We start from the raw sequence: 22,281 nt of genomic DNA on the forward strand, positions 1-22,281 counted from the left end.
GTACTGAGTAGAGGGGATGAGAACCCTTTTATGATGAGGTGTGCCACGTAGAAGGACTTCCTGACTACTGTGGCGATGTGACTATCAAAGGAGGGACTACTGTCCACCTGGGTCCCAAGGTCTTTTATCACACATTCAGTGTTAAGTAGATTGCTGCCTATGTGGTAGTTCATGGGTATAGACTTTTTACCAAAGGGATGGCACTGCACTTTTTGGCATTGAGCTTGAGGCCATGGCTCTGGCACCAGACATCTGTCTCAGCGAGGCCCTTCTGTTGGATGTCCACATCATTTGGGGACTTGACTATGGCTCCTAGTTTGCAGTCATCTGTGAACTTCATTAGTCAGAGGCCTTCTCTGTACTTCAGAGAAATAGATACCAAACAGGAGAGGTCTCAGGACAGAACCCTGCGGTACTCCACTTGTCACTGCTTTGAGGTCAGATTTGGAGTCTGCAACTTTTACAGTGTGGGTTGTGTCAGTGAGCCAGTTGGCAACCCATCTTGTGCCATAGGGATTTATACCTAGTTTAGTGAGTTTAGCTATAATTCCAGAATGAGGGATGGTGTCGAAACCCTTTTTGAGGTCAAGATAGGCTGCGTGAACCACCTTACCCTCATCTACGGCTTTGGTGGCTGCCTCAAAGAAGTCGATCAGGTTCAGGAGGCATGATCTGCCTTTCACAAACCCAAACTGGGTGGGATTCAGAGTTTGGAGGTTACCAATGTCTTTGTTTATGAGTTCCATGATGATACATTCCTTGGGCTTGCAGACCAGGCTAGTCAGGCTAATAGGTCAATAGTTCCCGGAATCAGTGGTGGCTACCCCTTTGTGGAGTGGGATAACTGCTGCTGTGTGCCATTCAGTGGGCACAAAGCCTGATGCGAGGCTATTATTGAACATGGTGCTTAAGTGGGGAGCCACTTTGTTCTGAAGTTCGTGTAAAACACAGCCTGGGATGTTGTCCGGTCCCATGGATGCTGTGTTTTTGGCTTTAGAGAGTGCAACTTTTACCTGCATATTTGTGATTACAGGGACTCTGCATTTTTCCTGTATAGATATGGGCCCTTTAGGGGGTGGGGGGTAAAGTTAGCACTGACCCTATCTGCCAGGATGTTGGCAATATCAGTTGGTTCTGTAATTTTCGTGCCGTTGTGCTGTAACTCAGAGCAGATCTGGATGTTGCCATCGAGAGTCTCCACATAGCTATAGAATGCTTTGTGGCTGTCCTTAGAATTAGTGCCGATTTTGTTTTCATAGCTAGCTTTGGAGGATCTTATAAGGGATCTCAGCTTCTTACTGAGGCTGACCAGGGAGCTCCTCCACTCATAGGATTTTACTCTCTTTTGCAACAGTTTCTTCGACTTCTGATGTACAGTTTGTTTATGGCAGGGGACCACCAGATTGGCTTCCTTTTTTTGGAGGATAGCATCTTGGTTTTGTTTGGGATAGCATGATCTATGCACTCGTGTAAGTGCTTATAGAGTGCATTTGTGTAGGATTCAGCAGTTGTAACTGTATTGTCCATCTGCATGGGTGTCATGAAGTTCTCCACTTCTGTCTTAAGAAGCATGAAGTTGGCTTTGGAGAAATTATTTACCGTGGTTTCCTTAATGGGGGGTGGGGGCCAGATGTGGATATCAAGGGTGATTAGCTTATGGTCAGATCGGACCAACGAGGAGTTGACTTCAGGTGTGGAACACCAGTCACTCATGTTGGTAATGACTAGGTCAAGGATATTGTTGCCCCTGGTGGGGGTGTGGATAAGTTGATCCAGGGCATTGGAGTTTATGAATTCCAGAAAGCGTTGAGCTAAGGAGTTGGTGCACGAGTAGTTTTCCCAGTTAATGGTGCGGTAGTTGAAGTCGCCCATTATTAGGATGTTTGGTTGAACCCTAATATTTCCAGTACATCAAGAAAAGAGGAGTGGGAATCCTGGAGCATGGTGGGGGATCTGCAGCAAGCTACAATTTGGATTGCAGTTTAGCCCAGAGTTAGTTGCACTTGGATAACCTCGGATGTATTATGCTGAGCAACTAGCCTGGATGTGTGGATATCCTTAATGAATATGGACACACCTCCACCATTCGTGTTTCAGTCCAAGTTACATGGCTGAAAAATGTGGTATGAGTTATAGCCTGGTAGTGCAGGGGTGCTCTCTGGAGCCTTGAACCAGGTCTCAGTCACTGCACAGATATCGATGTTCTCCATTTTAAGGAGTTCCTCGAGTGAGTGAATTTTGAGATTTAGACTTCTAGCATTGAGTAGTATTACCCTCAGTTTTTGCTTGCCTGTTCCTGTTATGGTGGTGAATTTGTTATTTTAACCTTGATTAAAAAGGCACTATAGTGGCAGCAAGAGCCTTAGCCAGTATCCAGAATCCCAGGGGCGACAGGTGCATGCCATCTGTGGCAAAGCATAGTGGTCTGTCGACCATGTCATCCCAAGCAGACAGATACTGGATCCCTTTAGAATGACACCAGAAACTTAGCCAATTGTTGAGGTCAATCATTTTGTCCTTGTACTATGGTATCATTCTGGGTGATGGCAGAATGCTACTTAGGGCTAGGGTCATACCTGCCTGGGCTACAAGATCAGAGAGCTCTTCCATGTCTCTTTTCATGTAGTCCAGGGAGGTACATCTCAGGTCATTCACACCAACATGAACAATGGCAGAGTCGTATTTGTACTTGTTGTGGAGTGACCTGAGTGCGTGGGTTATGTGGTGGATCCTGGCACCCGACAGGCAGCTGACAGTAGCTTTCTCCTTGTTTAGCCTAGTGAGTGGGACTTCAGTGTGCCTGACTATAGAATCACCTATGACTAGTTATTTGGGAACGTTGTTTTGCCTTATTGGCTCTGGTTAAGTGGCACACTGAGTCTGTGGGCTATTTCTCATTTGGGTTGTGGAGGGGGATGGAGGTTGCTTGCGTTTCTGCTTTGGAGGTTTGTGTTGCTTAGACAGATTATTATTGAGAGCCTCCGCAAATGTTTTTGTGTTACTATGTGTGGATTTTGGTGGTGTAGATTTAGTGAGACTATGTGATGAGTGTAGTGTGGTGCAAATGTTTACCTTCTCCTCATGACTGTCAAGTTCAGTCTTGGTTGGAGAGAGCTTTACCTACAGTTTGGCTAGATCTCTCACAGGTTGTAGTGTTGGGTGGTAGGAGGAGAGGGTTGTCTGTGTACATGAGGCAATTTCTACATTGCCTCAAGATGCCCAGATTCATAAGATAGACAGGAGGGAACACTGGGAGCTGACCCTTGGACATGCCTGAATAAAAAACTGTTTTCCCCTAGATAAGTGAGGAAAGTGAGTACAAGAGCTGTTTTTCTCTAAGCAAGTGAGAAAAGTAAGTACAAAAACTGTTTTCCCCTAGGTAATGAGGAAGGTTGAGTGCTATAGTAATTAGTAGTTTATTTAGTGCTTACAAGTTCTGAACAAGTGCTGAGCACGAATAAGCAAATGTAAGTGCCTTAAAACATATTTGCACAATTTCTTATGATGGTTTGTAGCACAAACTAGATTTTTGCACTGTTTATTTTTTCTTTGAGCTATTTAATATAAAGCTTGTTGGTAAATACGGTGCATCTTTAAGAGTAAAAGATCAGTTGAGATGCATGATGCAGTACCTCAGGAAATTCAAACTATATCGGTTGTTACATCTCTTATTTACTGCAGTTGTTAAAATGTTTGGGTTTTGCTTATTGCTTTTGCTTGTGCCTGGAAATCTGGATTGTATAATGGATTTGAATTTTAATACTGCAATATAGTCTGGATTATAAACCTTTTGAACAAGTAAAAATTATTAAATTTTTTTTCTGTTACATATATATTGCATGGCCTTTGGCAACCAGGATTGTGATGATCATCAAGAATTCCCAGCTTTTTTAAACATGTTTGAAAATAAGTGAACCATTCTTGACTGTCTTTAATTTCAAAATTCACATTATTATAAAATATGACAATTTTATGTTTCTAGTGAGCACGGCAATGAAGAACAGGAGAGGCAAGTTTATTGGAAATTGTAATATTGAACCTTGTGTGATAGTTCAAATATGCAAATTTTGAGTCTTGCATAGGAACATTACTGAATGTATGACTTTAATATGTGGCTGAGGTGAGAACATTTGTCTTGAAACATAATTAGGGAAAGACAATTTAGCAGATGTTTTGAGACAGGATTGTGTGTAAGTTAGTAACTTCTCTGTTTACACCAGATTTGGAGAAAAGCTGTTACTCACCCTGAAGAAAATTGGTACCTTCTCTTGCTTCAGAAACCTACATGTAACTTAAATCTACCTATTACCATACCTCTCAATCTCTCAGAGCAATACGTCTGGACAAAGCCAAATATAATAGTGGGTCAAAGGCCCAAAATAGGGAGAGATTTAACTATTGCTCCTGTAAACTCAGATAGTTGCTAGAATAACAGGTTTTGCATTATTATGTAATTGCTTAGGAGTATGAAGTCTGAAATTCAAATGTCTGTTATTATTTATTATTATTTAGTGACTTGAGTCTTTGTGTTGGAATCCCACAATTCCATTGGAGTGAGCAGGGCTATGTGATTATGTTTGCAAATTTTATGTTAAGCAGTGTCACAATTTTTTGGGAAGTTGTACCTATATTTTTTGGACTTTGTACAGATTTGTGATGTTTCCTGGTTGAGAGGTATGAATTGTAGATTGCTATCAACATCTATTCCCAAGTCTTGCAACATTGTGTTTGAGCTTAGAGGGGTGCTAATGTATATCATAATTAGCATGGGTATTTCATTGCCAAAGGGGACACAGTCATTTTTTGCTTTAAGGTTCAGTTCATGACTTTGGCACCAATCATTTGTCTGTCAGTCCCTTCTGTAATATGTTAAAATAGTTGGGGGACTCTATATGACTGAGTTCAGTTGACAGTCATCTGCAAACTTGGTAAGCCACAGGCCATCTACCTTTGCCTGGACTTCAGAGATGTAGTTTCCAAACTGTTGAGAGCTCAGCATAGATCCTTGCGCTATTCCACTGGTAAGTGATCTAATGGTGGAGGTGCAGTCCCCAGATTTTACAGTGTCTGTTCTGTCAGCGAGCTAGTTGGCTGTCCATTTAGTAATGTATGGGTTAATTCCCAGATGGGAAAGCTTCTCTATGGTACCAGAATGGGGGATAGTGTCAAAGGCCTTGGATAACTCAGTAGTATATGTCCTGTTATCTCTCATTCGGCTCTTTGGAGTCAATATCAAAGAAGTCCACAAGGTTTAATAAGCACGATTTACCCTTGACAAAACCAAAATGGGTCAGGTTAAGTGTGTTGAAGGTCACCTATGTCCCTGTGGATAATGTTCATACTGATTCCTTCCCTAGCCTTGCAAATAACGCTTTTTAGGCTTATGGGTCAATAGTACTAGATCTGCATGTTACCAAATTGATGTGCATTGCATATCACACAACTTTTGATATTAATTTCTGTAGTGTAGGTGATATATGTGTGGAAAAAGTATTGAGACACCAGGTTTGCAGTGCTTGGGGGGAGGCAGCACATAGCTGTATTATAAATATGTGACATATTGTTAGATAGGGCCTTTAGTTTGTTATGTTTCCACATGTAATTTCATGTCATAGACAGGAAATGGACAGTAAACAGCAGTAATCCATAATAATATTTACTTTTCCATAGCAAGTCACGCAGAGGGCTTGTGTGACAGTTGGCAAAGTGTTTGTGCATGGGAGATAACACATTTTCAATACTTTCCATGTTTGACCATAGTTAAGCAGTGCGCAAGTGTGAGCTGCATTGTAAAAAGGCTGAGAGTTAGTATTGAGTTTAACTGACTCTGTGGCAGCAGGTGTAATTGCACTGACACATTTCATTGTGAGTCCAGATGTTACTGTGTTCGAATTCAGGTATATCTAATACTTTTAAAGACTTTTAAATAAATAGTGATAATGCAATGACGAATTCGTTATAGTACATGTGTTGCTGTGTGTTGGCATGGTGCAGTGGGGCTAAGTGGCATTGTGTGGAGATTACTGCAGCATTGTACTGTCATTAACTGTCACTGTGCATTGGTGCGAAATACAAAACTTTGCACAAACATAGAGGCCAAAAAGTGAAGGGATCCATTGCTTTTTCTTCTACTTATGTGTGTTATGCATGATTCTATTCTTTGACCAGATTAAAGGGTGTTAAAATGGGGTAGATAGGAAAGTGGTGAAATTGAGAGCAGCAGGGGGAAGAACAAAGGGAAAGCAATACAGAAATGTGCAGGACAGAGGTAGGAAAGAACCATATCTATCTATTTCTTTAGCAGTGTAAACTGAATATATGTGCAGAATGTTAAATGAATTTTGACTCACCTCTACAAAGAGAGGTGACAACAATGCAATCATGTTGTATAGCCAGCTGGACTGACTCAAGTGTGTCAAGAAGACATGTGTGGGAAATGGAGAGCTATGTATGGGAAGATTTTTTTTCTGTGACAGGTGCACATTTTTTTTTAAAATTCCATAAGAGAGGACTGTTGGGTAAGGGACATAGGTATGTCTGGGTCAGGTAAGTTCGGTGGTGAGGAAGCAAATGCAAACATACAAGACAAACAAGACAAGAGACAGGAACAATGATGGACACAAAAGGTTGATTGGGATAAGGGATGGGACAAGACAGCCTCATGTCTGTGAAACCTGGAGACAGTGAGAATCGAGTCCTCACCCACTGGGCTGTCATCACTGTCCCCTTACTCCTTTGGTGGCTGCAGTGCTTGACATCTTCTCCTCCTCATACAGACCATGAAGGAGATCAGTTTCTTCATCTAGCATAGGAGTACACCAATGTGGCCCTACACAATATCCCTGTCAACTTCCTGCGGGTGATGACACCACCTCTGCCACTGCTCCTGGAAGGTACCACTGCACCAGCTTCTAGGGCAGTACTACCTGAGGGAAAAGGTAATGCAGGTGCAGCAGAGGCAGTGCTGCCAGGTTCTTTCCGAGAAGTGTGTAAAGTCTTTACTCTCTAAACTTAAACCTTGCTCCCGATCTGTTGACAAGCTACCCTCTTACTTCCTGCAGATTGCCTCTGAACCTCTTGCCTATCCTGTATCCATCTTAATCAACTGATCCATTTCTGAATCCTATGTCCCCACTGTATGGAATAATTTCTTTACTCTACTCATTCACACAGGGGGCAACTCCTCAGACATATCCAACTTCAGACCAATTCCCATACTCTCTCCACTCTCAAAAATCCTAGAGAAATGCATTCACAAGCAGGTAATGCATTACCTTCATCAGGAAAACCTTCTCACACCCACACAACATGGTTTCTGTCCCAAGCCATAGTACAACTACTGCACTCATATCATTCATCAACATAGTCTCCCTAGCTTGTGATAACAATAAACTTGTCTCATGCCTATTCCTTGACCTTTCTAAAGGTCTTTCACCCACTCCTAGATAAACTCACTAACTTACATTTCTCTCCCCCTACTATCTCCTGGTTCTCCAGCTATCTCTCTACCCACCAGAAATCAATTAAATGGCTCTCTGCACTATCCTCCCCTCTCACTGTACAAATGGGAGTCCCCCAGGGGTCCATACTTGGACCACTACTCTTTAATATCTTCACCAACTTGCTCTACTCCTCTTGTCCCCAGTCATCTCTTGTGCAATATGCTGATGCATTAACTGTTATAACCATTGCTGACAACCCAACTGACCTCCACTCAACTACCCAGGCATCCTTCCACACCATTGAGACTTGGCTTAGTGATAACAAATTAATACTTAATCCAAAATAAACTAAGCACCTACTCTTCCTCCTTAAAAACATCACCACACTCAAAAGTACATTTACCATCTTATCCTGCAACAACACTATCATCTCAGCTGAATCTAGTACAGAATTGCTAGGTGTTACAATAGATGATCAGCTTAAGTTTTATCTCCATATTACTAACACGGTAAAAAGAACTCATCAGAAACTTGGACATCTTTTCCATAGCAAGCAATACTTAACTAACACTGCCCGAATAACTCTCTTCCAGGCTTTATTACTCCCAAGACACCTGTACAGCTGCCACATATTCACAAACCTAAATTCTACACTTATTTCCAAGCTTGAAACTAACCAAACTTACAAGTCACACCACTGCTTAGCACTACATGAACTAGACTGTCTAGAATTCCTCAGCTGCTCCAACTATACCAACTACAAATTATCCACTCTGTCCTCTATCTACCCTCTTCTGCCACAGCCTCTCCACTGTCATATCCAAATATTCCCCTGCTAGTACTCTACGCAGCACAAATCAAGAATTATTAGACATCTACAAACCCAAAACCAAAATAGACTGCCTTTTCTATAACTATAACCCAGCTACATCCTGGAACCAACTCCCCTTGGAAATAAAATCCCTCCAGCATAGCAAAAGTTTCAAATTAGCCACAAGGAAATACCTAAAAACAAAGTGGTCTTGCCACTGTAGCCAACCACCCTGAAACCACCATTGTTTCACCTATTTCACCACCTCACTCTTAATGTATCTCTAACACCATTCATCTGCCTCTTCTACCTCTTCCCTTCCTCTGTCTCCAACCACTCTTAATTCTTACAGTCTCAAAACAACCTACCTGTCTAGTCTGTCTCCTATACTGTACCTCCCCTACGTCTCCTACTAGCCATTCTTACTTTCCTTTCTTGTTTTCAAACACCTATACAACTAGATCCTACCCACTTTAAATAAGCATCTGTCTAACTATTAACTCATTTTGCTCTAAGCAGCTTAAATAATATTGTAACTAGTCACATTTTCTTCTGCTAATTGTTTAAAACCTTGTTTGTAACAACTCACATACTTGTCTGCCAATTGTTAATACTCTGTATAACTGAATTGCCTGAGGAGCTTTTTTTCTCTCCAGGTCTCTGCTTGTAAGATCCTTAGCTGATTGTTACTACTATGTTACTAAAATTTAATAAATTGCTTTCTAGTCCTGAGGAGCTTTTCTCCCCGGGTCTCTGCTGAAAATGAGCCAAAAGCTCAGCCAGACTAACCCAGTTAACAAATGTAAAATAAAATAAATAAATAAACTAAATAAATACAAAATAAAAGTGCTGGGCATTGGTGCTGGACCCAGTGGCACTGGAGCAGCTGACTCACTGGGGCTGGCCTATCTCGCTCTTCAGTGTAGCATATAGTGTTGTGGTACACATGGATGACATGAAGACATTTTGACAACGCATAATAGAAAATAAAAAAAGAGAGAGATAAGGGTTGGGATGAGAGAAAAAAAAGAGATAAAATTAGTACCATCATATGTGACATACAATGCATTAATACAATTATATAACTCTTTTATCTGATGTATTACATTTAAGTATATGTGCTAACAGATACACACTAAACTGCAGATTGCTGAAAGTAATCCTTGAAATGTGTATATATTATTGAAGAAATAACAGTATTGTAGAGCTGTATAGTTGTGACTCATGGTATCTGAACCCACAACCTCTGGCTACAGTCTAATATTGGACTCTTGCAATTGGTTTCTGCTACAGACTAATGCATGCATACTTGCTTTTACAGTTGGGATATGCTTGCTTAATTTGATACAACTCTTTGAAAGACCAAAAATGCTATTTTTAACTTTTAATGCAATACAATAGCACTTCTCTTTCAGCATGCAGACACTCACACACTAATTTCACCTGGAGGACCCTTACAGGCACACACACAACAATTACATGGTTCAGCTGTGCAGCTTAAAACTAAATGTGAAGTTGTTCAATCTCGCCTTTCATTCTTCACTGATGGGTTTGGAGCCGATCCTGGGCTCTGACATGGCTGAATAGCAAGCTCAAAGTTCTCCAGTAGCTCGAGATCCAACCCCTTATCCCACAACGCACTGCTGGAATTACCTCAGATCTAGTTTGTCACAGCATGGATCTCTTGGTTTCCAGCGTTGCTCAAGACTATTATTGGGAGTTTTCAACTTTCAGCAAGTTATATATTTCAATTTTTTATATATCTTTGATTACTATATAATACTAGATATTACTAGCTAGTAAATAGTTATTTTCTGTGTTTAACCCCCTTTCCTCAGTAAAATCTTTCTTTGCCTTCAGCCCTTTGGCCTTACGATCTCTTCTTAGAGTTGTTAGTCAGTATCCCTGTTTGGGACTCTTGTTATTGGATTACTTAATCCTGTTTATATTGATATAGTTATTAGTTGCCCCTTTTGGGATGTATGCATTTTGTGTGAGTTAGTTACTTAGATTTCTTAAATAGCTCATAGTTAAACAGTGTATTCCATTTTATTGGATATTGTGAAATGTCTGAAGAAAAAGATAAACATCCAAAGTCTGGGTTTAAAAAATGCCCAGACTGTGGACAGAAAATGTCTGTCACGGATGCCCATGTGCAGTGTGTTTATTGTTTGGATGAGGTGCACCTGCAAGAGTCATGCAGTATCTGTCACTCCTTTTCCATCAGACTGCTTGCAGAAAGAAAAAGGAAGTTAATTGATAGGGGTATTATCAAACACCCTTTTTCTGAGGCATTGTCTGACCAGGATGGGGCCAGCAAATCATCCAAATCATCCTCTGAATCCAGGTCTAAAAAAGGAAAAAGGTCAGAAAGTGTGGTGACTTCGGCTCCACTGCCTTTGGAGCCGACAGTCTGTTCTTTTTGGAACCGGGACACTGCTCTGGAACCGGTTGCCGAAAAACCTCCATCCATACTGCTCCAATTGGCTCCATCTGTTCATTCTTCCAGGTCCTCTGTCAGCCTTTCTGATCTGGATATGGACCGGCTGGTTCAGAAACTCTTAAAGGCACCAGGCCTAGCTAAATTGCTGTTGGCTCAGACCCAATCGTTGGAGCCGAAGACCACTACTCTTGAATTGTCTGCTCCTCCTCTGAGCCATACCAGACCTTCGGAGCCAGAGGAGGCTGACCTTATGATTGTGGATCCCTTGGAGCCGACACCTGCTCCAGTGTTGTCGGCTCCATCTGCTCAGACGTTCTCGGCGCTGACGGTGGACTCTAGGAGCCGACACTCTCCGGTCAAGTCCGGGGAGGATAGCCACACCAACTTGTCGGTGTCGACTCTTCCTCTTGGGGCCTCGGCTCAGGTGAGCTCAGCACCTACCTCGGGCTCGGAGCCCACGGCTTTGGTGCAGGAGGAGATCAAGGCTCCGTCGGATCCATCGACTCCTTCTCATCGGAGCCGAGGTGCATTCGAAGCCATGAGGCGAGTGTTGTTTCCTAAGACTTCCTCATCTCAAGGTCTGGCCTCTTCTTCCCCTAAAGTGCCTGTGTCAGTTTCTGTCTCCTTCGGTCATCCCAAGCGTAGAGACCCTGAGCCTCAGGTGGCCCCACAGGGTGCTCCCTGCTCTTCTGAGACCTCTCCAGAAGTTCTCCCTGAAGACGTTCCCGAGATTATGCAAGAGGAGGCATTTGGACTCCCCCCAGGAGTCTCTCACATCGGACACCAACTTGGATGAAACATAAGGGTCTCCTAGATCCCCCTCTGAGGACATCTTCTTTGCGGAGATTCTTGAAATTCTTGGGCAGAGGGGTGATTGGCAGTCCAAGAGCCCTACTGAGGATGAGTCAGTTCTCCTGAAGGCATTTGGGTCTCAACCTTCCACCTCTTGGGTATCTCTGACCTATGATGAGCTTATGGATCTGGCCTCTCGTAGGGCGTGGGAGTCACCAGAATCTATGGAACCTGTTCATAGGAGGCCTAATAAGTTTATTTCTGCACCCGTGGATAAGTCCTTTTTGGCCAAGGGAGTCCCTGTTGATGCCAAGGTGATGGCGGCAGCCACCAAAAAGGAAATGTCTGAGACTTCCTCGTCTATCCATCCTCCTAATAGAGAATCTAGAATCATGGATAGATATGGGAAACACATATTCAGTTCAGCGACTTTCTCACTCAGATCACTGAACTACTTGACACATTTTACCAGACTGCAGAGAGATCTCCTTAAGGAGTTGGGAGATACTCTTCAGGGTGCTGAAGCTACAAGTGTATCCAACAAGATTGCCACTCAGCTCTCTACCCTCAATTCGATAGTCGACTCGTCCATGCATCTCGTATCTTATGCAGCTGATGGTTCGAGTAGAGCTACAGGTACAGGAATTTCTCTTTGTATGCATGCCTGGATGTGACTCTGTTCCTTCGCGGAACCTTTCAAGTCTTCCTTTACTAATACTCCATTTGACGGCTCATCTTTGTTTGGGCCAAAGGTGAAGGAGACTTTGACCAGGTGTGAGCAACAAGGAAAGACTCTGTCTGCCATCAGAGTCCATTTTTCCACACCCCCACTCGACCCTTTCCTAAACGTCAGAGAGGAGGAAAGATGTGGTTCCGGAAAGCTCAATGAGCCTTTCAAGACACACGTGGAGAGCCCCCCTCCAGAGGCAGAGGAGGGGGTTTCAATGGAAGACGCTGCCCTCGTGGCAGAGGGGGTCCACAACACCAGGGTGACAGAGATCATTTCTCTGGTCAGTCCTACCAGTGCTCCTGAAGGGAGGCCTGACTGTCCTACTCTGGAGGCAATCGGGGGTCACTTGTCATTGTACCCAAAAGCCTGGCTAAATATAACAAATGACAATTGGGTACAAAGTATCACTTCCAGAGGGGATTTCATACCGTTCTTCACCCAGCCCCTTCCCATCAAAAAAATCCCGGACATTCCACCCAGTCACATGGGACAAGCAGCAATAGAGGTATGCCGATTACTAGAAAAAAAGAGTCATCCAGCCAATCCAGGCAGACCAAACAGGATTCGGAACTTACTCAAGATTCTTTTTGGCTCCAAAGAAAACAGGGGACCAGAGACCCATTTTGGATCTCAGCAGACTCAACCAATTTGTGAGAAAAGAGAAGTTCTAAATGGTCCTGCTACAGTCCATACTCCCATTTCTAGGGAAGGACAATTGGATGTGCTTGATCGATCTCAAGGATGCGTACTACCACATAAAGATGGCCAGGCCATCCAGAGATCACCTGCATTTCTAGCTGGGAGCCAATCATTATCAATTCTGAGCTCTGCCCTTTGGTCTCACTACAGCCCCCAGAGTGTTCACCAAGTGCATGGCAGTAGTCACGGCTCACCTGAGACATCTAGGATTCCAGGTGTTTCCGTATTTGGACGATTGGCTCCTTACCTCCACCACCAGGCATCAACTACTTCAAGCGAGAGAGGCTACTCTGACACTCTGCAATCGGCTAGGCATTACAGTCAACTTTGAAAAGTCTGCCTTGTTGCCATCGCAGCATATCATTTTTATAGGGACAGAATCAGACATATCAACCACCACTCTTCGTCTTCCACCAGAAAGAATTTGTATTCTTCGCCAACACATCAGGTCCCTGATAGCAAAGAACAGAGCACCAGCTGCAGAGGTATTGAAAGTTCTAGGATTGATGACAGCAGCTATTTTAGCAATCCCGTTAGCAAGGATGCATATGAGAATCCTTCAATGGCTTCTATTCACGCAGTGGTCTTTCCAAGAACTTCCAGTGAGTCACATGATCCTGATAACGAATTCCTGCAAGAATGATCTTCAGTGGTGGTTGACGTCTCTTCATGTCACAATAGGACGTCCCTTCATGCTCCCCCCTCCAGTTGCCACTGTGACCACGGATGCTTCCCTGATAGGGTGGGGGGGGGCTTTTTCAGGGAAGGACTGCCCAAGGCACATGGACAGATCAAGAATCACATCTGCATATCAATGTCCTGAATCTGACACTGAGGTTGACATATAGCCATCCACTGAAATTCCATCGGACACAGCCTATGCCTACCCTTTCCAGTGATCCCACAGATGTTGGACAGACAGAGGGCATGACATTTGATCAGGAATATGTGGTAAATGTGGGTTTAGTGCCTACTGACTGTGGCCGTAGCCATAGTATGGGTGAGGTACCACACAGGAGGGTTGTTAGGGGTGCTTAGAGGAGGCCTGCTGTCCATCCTCCTCCTGATCCAGGTGCCTCCTCCCATGCTACTCAACATAGTTTTAGGGCCATCATGGAGGCACAGACACATTCCCATAGGTGCTCCAGAAAAATGCGTAGGGTTGTAGAAGCAGCACAGGCTGATATACATGACTGCCTCCACTGTATTGCCAATTCGGTGGATAAGATGAATGACATGTTGGACTGGAATGAGCAGTGTCTGTGATGGAACATCTGCTGGGAGGAGGCCAGCATCCTTGTGGTCATATGTCAGCCACATCATCTGCTGTTAGCCAACATGGCCATTCCAATCATGCTCCCATATTGACAGTACTTTCACTGCCCCATCAGTGGGTGAGCTGTCCACATACAGATGTGGCACACCATGCGGTTGTGGTCCCGGATGTAATTGTGAAGGGAGCTCATCCAGCAGATATCAGTCACATTCAGGTAGCAGCAGTGTATCTGACCGTGGGAGTGGACATCCCAGTGCAACTCCTGGAAGAGCTAGTTCTTGTGGTCGGGGATAACAATGATGAACTATCACCTCTACCATGCACAGGTCACACCTGTCTGGCATACCAAGACATACAACTAGCCCAGAGCTTGGCTGTGTTCATGAAGACACTCACACACTAATTTCACCTGGAGGACCCCTACATGCAAACACACAACAGTTACATGGTTCAGCTGTGCAGCTTAAAACTAATTTTTCTCACTGGCTATTTGTTGGTTTATTCAAATGTCTGCTTGCTTCTGTTTCTTACTCATACACAGTCACTGACCTTTTGTGTCAGCCTAGGCTTCCTGTCCCCCACCCCAACACCCTGTGCAAGAGATGATAACTGTGCCATATCCCTGTTTTGTATCTTTTTGATTCAGGGATACGTAAGCTTTTTGTATGATGCTCAGGGTGCATAGCTGACTCGGTGCTTAGTATATCTGTATTTGTGATGTTGAACTGGTAACTGTATCTTTGACTTATATTGGTCTTAGAAAGTTAGACAGTTGATAGCATCAACATTTTCCATCTTTGTTGTTAATGATCTTGAGAGGATTGTGAAGTCTGAAACTGGAATGTGTATCATTACTTTCTAACTTCTTTCTTTAATGATTCTCCAGTACAAACATATGGTGCTAAACTGAGGGCACGCAGTGACCATCACTGCTTTTGAGAGGTATGACTGTGTGAATCTTTGATGCCTGAGGCCTACTACTTAATAATGGACACATATAAGTAAAATAAGTCTCTGCTGTGACATGTTAAGGTAATTTCTGTACAAATCTGTCACCTTTTACTTGCTTACAGTTCCAAGTAAAAAAATTGAAGGATATGCCAGTCATTCATATTATTACACAATACACTCCAGGTTCAACACTTACTTTGTACATCCAGCTGTTGCAACAGTTTTATTTCAGGGCTGACTCTGTTTGATGCAAGCAGTACACAGCCATTACATGGGTGGGTAAAGATTGTGAGAGTTGCCTGGTATCAATGTTACAATATGTATGTGCATATCGGGAAGGTTTTAGCCCCTTAGGTGGTAAGTGGGTGTGCTATGCTTTGTCTCTTTGCCAGTGCAAGGGCATATTGAGAATGCCTAAGTCTGCCTACACCCACATCACCTGTTGGTTCCCCCTCTGACTCCTCACATACATGTGGCTGTGGTGATCTTGGCATTCATGGTGGGATGTGTGCTCCTTCTCCTTGTTGATCTTGCTGAAGCTGTTTTATCAGGATGATGTTGTGTAGCATGGTACATACTGTGAATATTTCAGTACATGACTGTGGATTGTACTACAGGGCTCCCCCAGATATATCTAGGCACCAAAACCATGACTTCAGTTGCCCAAAGACACACTCCATGATATTTCTGGTTTGATGGTGTGCCTCATTATGGCATTCTTCAGCTGATGTGTATGCATTTCATATGGGGGTTATCAGCCATGGTTCCAGTGCATAACCTGCATCCCCAGTAAATGGCTCTGTGGGATATCCCCCCCAGCGAACATCTGATACAGTTGGGAGGTGTGCCAGATATGTGAGTCGTGGTAACTGGTAGGGTTTCCAGCACATATGTTTAAGATGATTCTCTTGGCATTACACACAACTTGGCAGTTAATAGAGTGAAAGCCCTTTCTATAATTGTAGAGCCTTCTCTGTTCCCTGAGTGGTGCTGTAATTTCTATATGTGTGCAATCTATGGCTCCCAGTACTTCAGGGTAGTGTGCTACAGGGTAGAACTCCTGCATATTTCTAGCCCTATCCTCATGAGTACTGGGTAAATATAACAAACAAAAAAAAAAATAGATATTGCCTCCATTTACATACCTCCAGGTGACAATATTCCTACCCTTGAATTATTCCTTGCTTGGATATCTCAAACTATCTCCAGTGAAACCATCATTCTAGGAGACGTTAACATTTGACAGGAATACTCTGTGCTCTATCTCTCCAAACTCTAGCATTAACCTATTTACTTTTTCTCAACTCATAACCTCTATTACTCACATACACTCTAAAACTAACTCCAGCTCTACTTTGGACTGGATTCTTACCTCCCATCCTAATCACTATCATAATCCCACTACACGACCTGACTCCCTTAGTGATCACCTCCCAACTTCTGTTCAGTGCCACTCCTCCCAAGCTGTTAAATCCCAGTAATATAGAGACTGCCGTAACCTATCCAACTTTGACCCAAATAAATTCAACCAAACACTCTCTCCCATCAGCTGGTCCTTCCCTCACAACCTCCCACTTGAAGAAGCTGTTCTACAATTTAACAACATGCATTCTTAACTCCATGGCCCCCATCAGAAAAATAAGGGTTAAATCTAATTATGATCCCTGGATTACCAAACATAGTCTCGCCCTCATGCAGACGGTGCCTGGAAATCCTGGAATAAGCACAAAACTACCTCAAATCTCCAGCTCTATAGAGAACTTAGTAATTGTGCTAAAAAACAAATCTACCTAGACAAAAAAAAACTTTTTACCTCAACAATAAAAAACAAACCTCAAACCAACCCAAAAAAATTCTGGTCCACTATCAACAAAATTCTTTACCCTGGTAATCCCTCCCCCCAATCCTTTTCCTAACAGCTCCTCTCGCGATACCGCCACTCTTCTTAACTCGTTCTTCATTAACTCCATACAGAACTTACTTAAACCAATACTAATCTTATCCCTGACACCGCCCCACCTCCTCATTCCACTCCTTTCTCCATTAAATCCATCCCCACCTCAACTATCCGATTCTTCCTCAATAAACTTAAACCTTGTTCCCCCTCTGCAGACAACCTTCCACCTTACTATCTTAAGTTAGCAGTTTCTCCATTGCTTACCCAGTTTCTATACTTATCAATCACTCAATAAAAGAAGGTCTTGTCCCTAGTGCATGGAAAAAATTCTACATCTTGCCCCTGCACAAAGGAGGAAACTCCACTGACCCTTCAAATTTCAGGCCAATCGCTACTCTTTCCCCACTTTCTAAAATTCTTGAAAAGTGTATACACAGACAGCTCATGTCTTATCTCACTCATGAGAACCTCCTCACCCCCACACAACATGGATTCAGACCCCATCATAGCACCACTACTGCCCTTTTATCTTTCACTCAAGCAATCTCCTCATCTCTAGATAACAACAGATTAGTCTCCTGTCTGTTCCTCGACCTCTCTAAAGCCTTTGATACTGTATCCCATAAGCTCCTTCTCTCCAAACTAGCCTTCCTTAACTTTTGTAACTCCTCTCTCAGCTGTTTTTCTAATTATCTTTCTGATCGGCTACAATGTGTTAAATGGCTCTCTTCTACCTCCCCTATTCTCTCTGTTCAAACCAGTGTGCCACAAGGCTCCATCCTTGGGAATTCTTATTCAACATCTGTACTAACAACCTCTAACTTTCCTGTCCTCTCTCCAGTCTTATTCAGTATGCAGATGACTATCATCTCCACATCTGATAAACTACCTCACCTACTCTCCCTTACTCAAGAATCTCTACATTCTGTTGAAAAATGTCTCTCTGCTAATCAATTACTACTTAACCCTAACAAAACTAAACTACTTCTCTTCCTGCCTAAAGCTCTTCAACATCTCAAAACCTCTTTCTCCATCTCTGCTGTAAATAACACTCCCATCAAAGCTGAAATCACATACTATACTCCTCGGAGTTTATGTTCATGATGGACTTAAATTTAACATTCACATTAATAACTGTATAAAAATAACTCACCAAAAACTTGGACTGCTGTACAGGAATAAAAAATTCCTAACTCCTGAATCCAAACTGTCCTTAGCTTAAGCATACCTTCTTCCCACCCTTCTCTATGCTGCCTCATTATTCAACCACTGACAAATGAATCCGACTACCAAGCTAGAACACACATATAATAAAATAGCTCGATTTGCCAGTAATCTCGCTTATTGAACACACCACTGTCTTGCCCTAAAGAAACTCCACTGGCTTGAACTCCAACACCAAATCCTTCTGCCACAGCTCCATCTGACCCACTCTATTTTTCACCATCCCCTTCTTTGTCCATCTCTGACTAATCTTATCTCCCCCTATATCCCTAACTGCAGCCTATGTAGCTTAGACCAACTCCTATTGTCTATCTCCAAACCTAACAAATCCAGTGGTTAGATACTCTATAGCCATTCTGTCACCTCTGCCTGGAACAAGCTTCCTTTTCATTTATACACAATTGATAATACTCACAGCTTTAAAATAGATTTAAAAGAATATCTGCATACCTCTTGGATCTGCTGCTGCAGTGACCCCACTTGAAGAGCTTCTCCCTTGCCACGCTCTCAACAGCTAAGGTCCCCTCTTCTTTTTTCTACTTCAACTATGTATTTAACTCAATTTTCTGATCAGTGTTCCTTCGCATCTAACTTCCTTCCTGTCAATCTCCTCCTCTTCTTCTACCCTAGCCCCCATCTCCTCTTAAGGTTTTACATTGCAATTACTAGCACACTGAATGTTACAAATTGTTTTAAATCACTGATGTTCTTATTTAGTGTAATATGTTCCTAGGATTTACTTTTATGTTCTTTTCCTTGTTTTTTTTTATGTATTTCGTACTTCCTTTATATAAAGACCAATTGTTCTCCTACTTTAATTTTTTGTATCAATCAATGTATTGATTATTATGTAATTGGAGCTTTTCTCCTCAGGTCTCTGCTGAAAAAGGGCATCTTGCCCAGTCAGACAAACCCAGTTAACAAATGTCAAATAAATAAAATAAATATATGTGGTTACTAGCATGTTGGGGCATAGCATTCAAGAATTGATGAAGGATCCTGGATGCTGATGTCTGTGACACCCCTCAGCATGTCCCCTATTTGTCTCTGAAAGGCTAAGATTCTAAGTGCTACACACACCTCTCCACTGGGATGGGTTCCCCTCTGTTTGCCCAGACACTGAGTTAGGGAGGACAGAAGTTTCAGAGATCCTGTAGTGTGTCTCTGTCCTCTCTGTAGCTCTGTAAAATTTCCACATCATGTAGGTTGTGATAAGTTACCTGGGGTCTGGAAACTCTTCTTCTTGGCCTTGCTCTTTTAGCAGCACCAGTAGCATAGATTTCAGTGTGTTGCACATACACATAAATTAAAACAACAGCAGCCCCTAACATTGTTTCTGTGTAGACTCCATTCCATGGCTGTATTCCGGTAGGTTTTGGATTTCACAGGAAAAAACAGCACTGAGTCTACAAGGTTGCTTTATACCTTGTCGAATAGCTTCTCCATCTTGGATTGGTTGATTAGCATACAATTCAGCTGCTTATGCTGTAATTTGCATGCAACGATGTGTACCTTGCTTAAGTGGCTGTGAGTGGTTTTACACATATGTAGAGCTGCTTACTGAATCCAAAACGGTGTGCTACCATGTGTGTATCACACTGAGATGTACAGACAGTGTAAACAGACTGTGTAGGCTTTATTGAATCTGTCTGTAAGTCTATTATTTACTAGGTCATATAGATATGGGGAGAGTTTTCAGGATTGGAGACATGCACTTGTTAAACTTGTCTTTAAGGGAAATGGGAGTAGGACAAACCCAGAGTCATCTAGACCCTTAAGTTTATGTCCATGTTGTAGAGGAATAATGAAGAAGGTAATAATGGATAAGTTATTGTCAGAATTGAAAGGCTGGGACTTGAAACCATATATCATCATGCATATGTTGAAAATATATCTATTACCACCTGTAACATGATGTTCTATTACAATATAACAGCTATGAATGAAAATGTGTGCTGTGATGTAATTTATATAGATTTAACTTCAGCATTTGATAAGGTCATGCACAAAATACTGATCAGCAAATTAGAACAACTAGGTATTGATGCACTCTTGATAAGATGGATATGCATGGCTTACAAATAGGAAATGGCAACTATCATACAGCAATTCAACAGGTGAAATTCTTGGTTACATTCAGGATGCCTCCAAGAACGAATGGGTCTGCCACCAATTCCACTTAAAAACACTTAAAATGTGAAAACTTTAATGAAAACGAATGATAATAAAATAAAATGAAATCAAACACACTGGCTCATAAACCGGATAAGCGCTTGCGGTGTAATACCTTTTTCAAATCCTAAATGTTGGCCTGTAAAACTTCCTCTTAAGTACCTTCATTTCCTAATGTTCACTCACTTAGAAACACTTAGTAACCATAACAGCATACACACCCTTTCAATTATGTCATTTTGAGTGCTGGAGAGGTTTCCCTTTTAATGCAGGTTTTAACTCATTAACCCCAAGTACCTTCTCATGGCGCCTCTGTGCTTAACACCGGGCACACTGTGAGAAGATATTAATGCAAGCTGTTACCCCCGAGTGCCTTCCACAAGCGTGATAAACTCCATTGCAGGTTTGTAGCTGAAAACATGCTGAAATTGTAACTGAACTTGTAATTTGTCTTATTTAGTTACGATTCAGCATGTTTTTACATTATGTTTACATTAAACTTTTATTAGAAAATCTTCTTCTGAAGTTGTTGACTAAGCAAGTGGTGGCAGCCAATCGGATTTCTGCAATCCAAGCCACCACTTGCGTCACACCTCCATCCCCAAAATTATGTTATTTTGTTTTGCTCTGACAGCACAGGCCTTTTACAAGTAAGTAGAAACATGCTTCTCATCACAAAGGTTACCCCTATGCTGATAAATGCAGACTCTAATTCCTCTACTGTAAGTCTGCTTACCCATATGCGGCTTTATGCAGACTAGCTTATTTCTAAAGGTCAGTGGCTTTTTTTGCCCGATAAGCGCCGGTACCTCTGCTGTCCTTTGTCTTATTTTTTAAAGAATCTTACTTTTTTACATAGGATATTTCTTTGTTCAGCATGGTTTCTCCCTGCAATCAGGAAATATTTTGCAAAGCATTACTGTAGCACTGCTTCAATGCAGTTAAAACGGCAGTGTTGTTCGTCTGGCCACTAAGCTAACTCTGTATCATGATTACATAAATAGTGAATTCAGTGTTAAACAGAATTAATTTACTGTCCTGTATAAAATCAGTGTCTCACTGTTATTCTGCTTTTCTTTGACTGTTTGCCAACGAATGAACAGTAATTATGCTACTGGTACAGAGTTTTTTTTTCTTTATGTTAAAGTTGTATTCAACATTTTGGCGCTGTACTTACACTCGATAATATGCAGTTTCCTGTTTCCTACCTGGTGGTAGTTTATTTGTTTTTTATTTATAATTAAGCTAACATGTCAAAAATATTGTCACAAGGAACATGGTGCTGTCACGGGCAAGTTCTCTGTTTGCCTTCTCGTCGAGTGTTATGGCAGCTCTCATTTTTGGATGCTTTCTCACTACTGGATTCAAGGGTAGGAGTGTCTTGAATATTAATGTTTCAAAAGTCATGCTGTAAGTAACATAATGTGAGGTAGACTGTGAATGCTGTTAAGGTTTGCTATAATCAAGCTGACAGTTTAGCTTAAAATAATAACGGGATCATGTCTAGAAGCACACATAAGGAGTAGATATTGGATTCTTGTAGAATGCAAGTTTCTGTTGTCCTAAAATGGAATATTTCTAATGTTTATTTGACGTGTGTTGGACTTATTATAAGTCTGTTGATTGGATGTAACGTGTGTGTTGTGATGTGCATTTCTATTTCTTTTGTAGTGTCCGCGTCAGATTGCTTTACAACTGCTAAAGGGACCAATGGCTGTTGGATACGTTGCTCAAAGATTCCATTATATGTAGCATTTATGTTAGGAGGGAAATTCTTTATCTTTTAGCTCAACTATCAAGGTCATATATCAAAATAGTAATGTGAGCAAATGCCTCCAATCAGA

The sequence above is a fragment of the Protopterus annectens genome, chromosome 16.part0, assembly GCF_019279795.1.
Source record: "Protopterus annectens isolate FY-2018-M chromosome 16.part0, PAN1.0, whole genome shotgun sequence".
Taxonomy (NCBI): Eukaryota; Metazoa; Chordata; order Ceratodontiformes; family Protopteridae; genus Protopterus; species Protopterus annectens.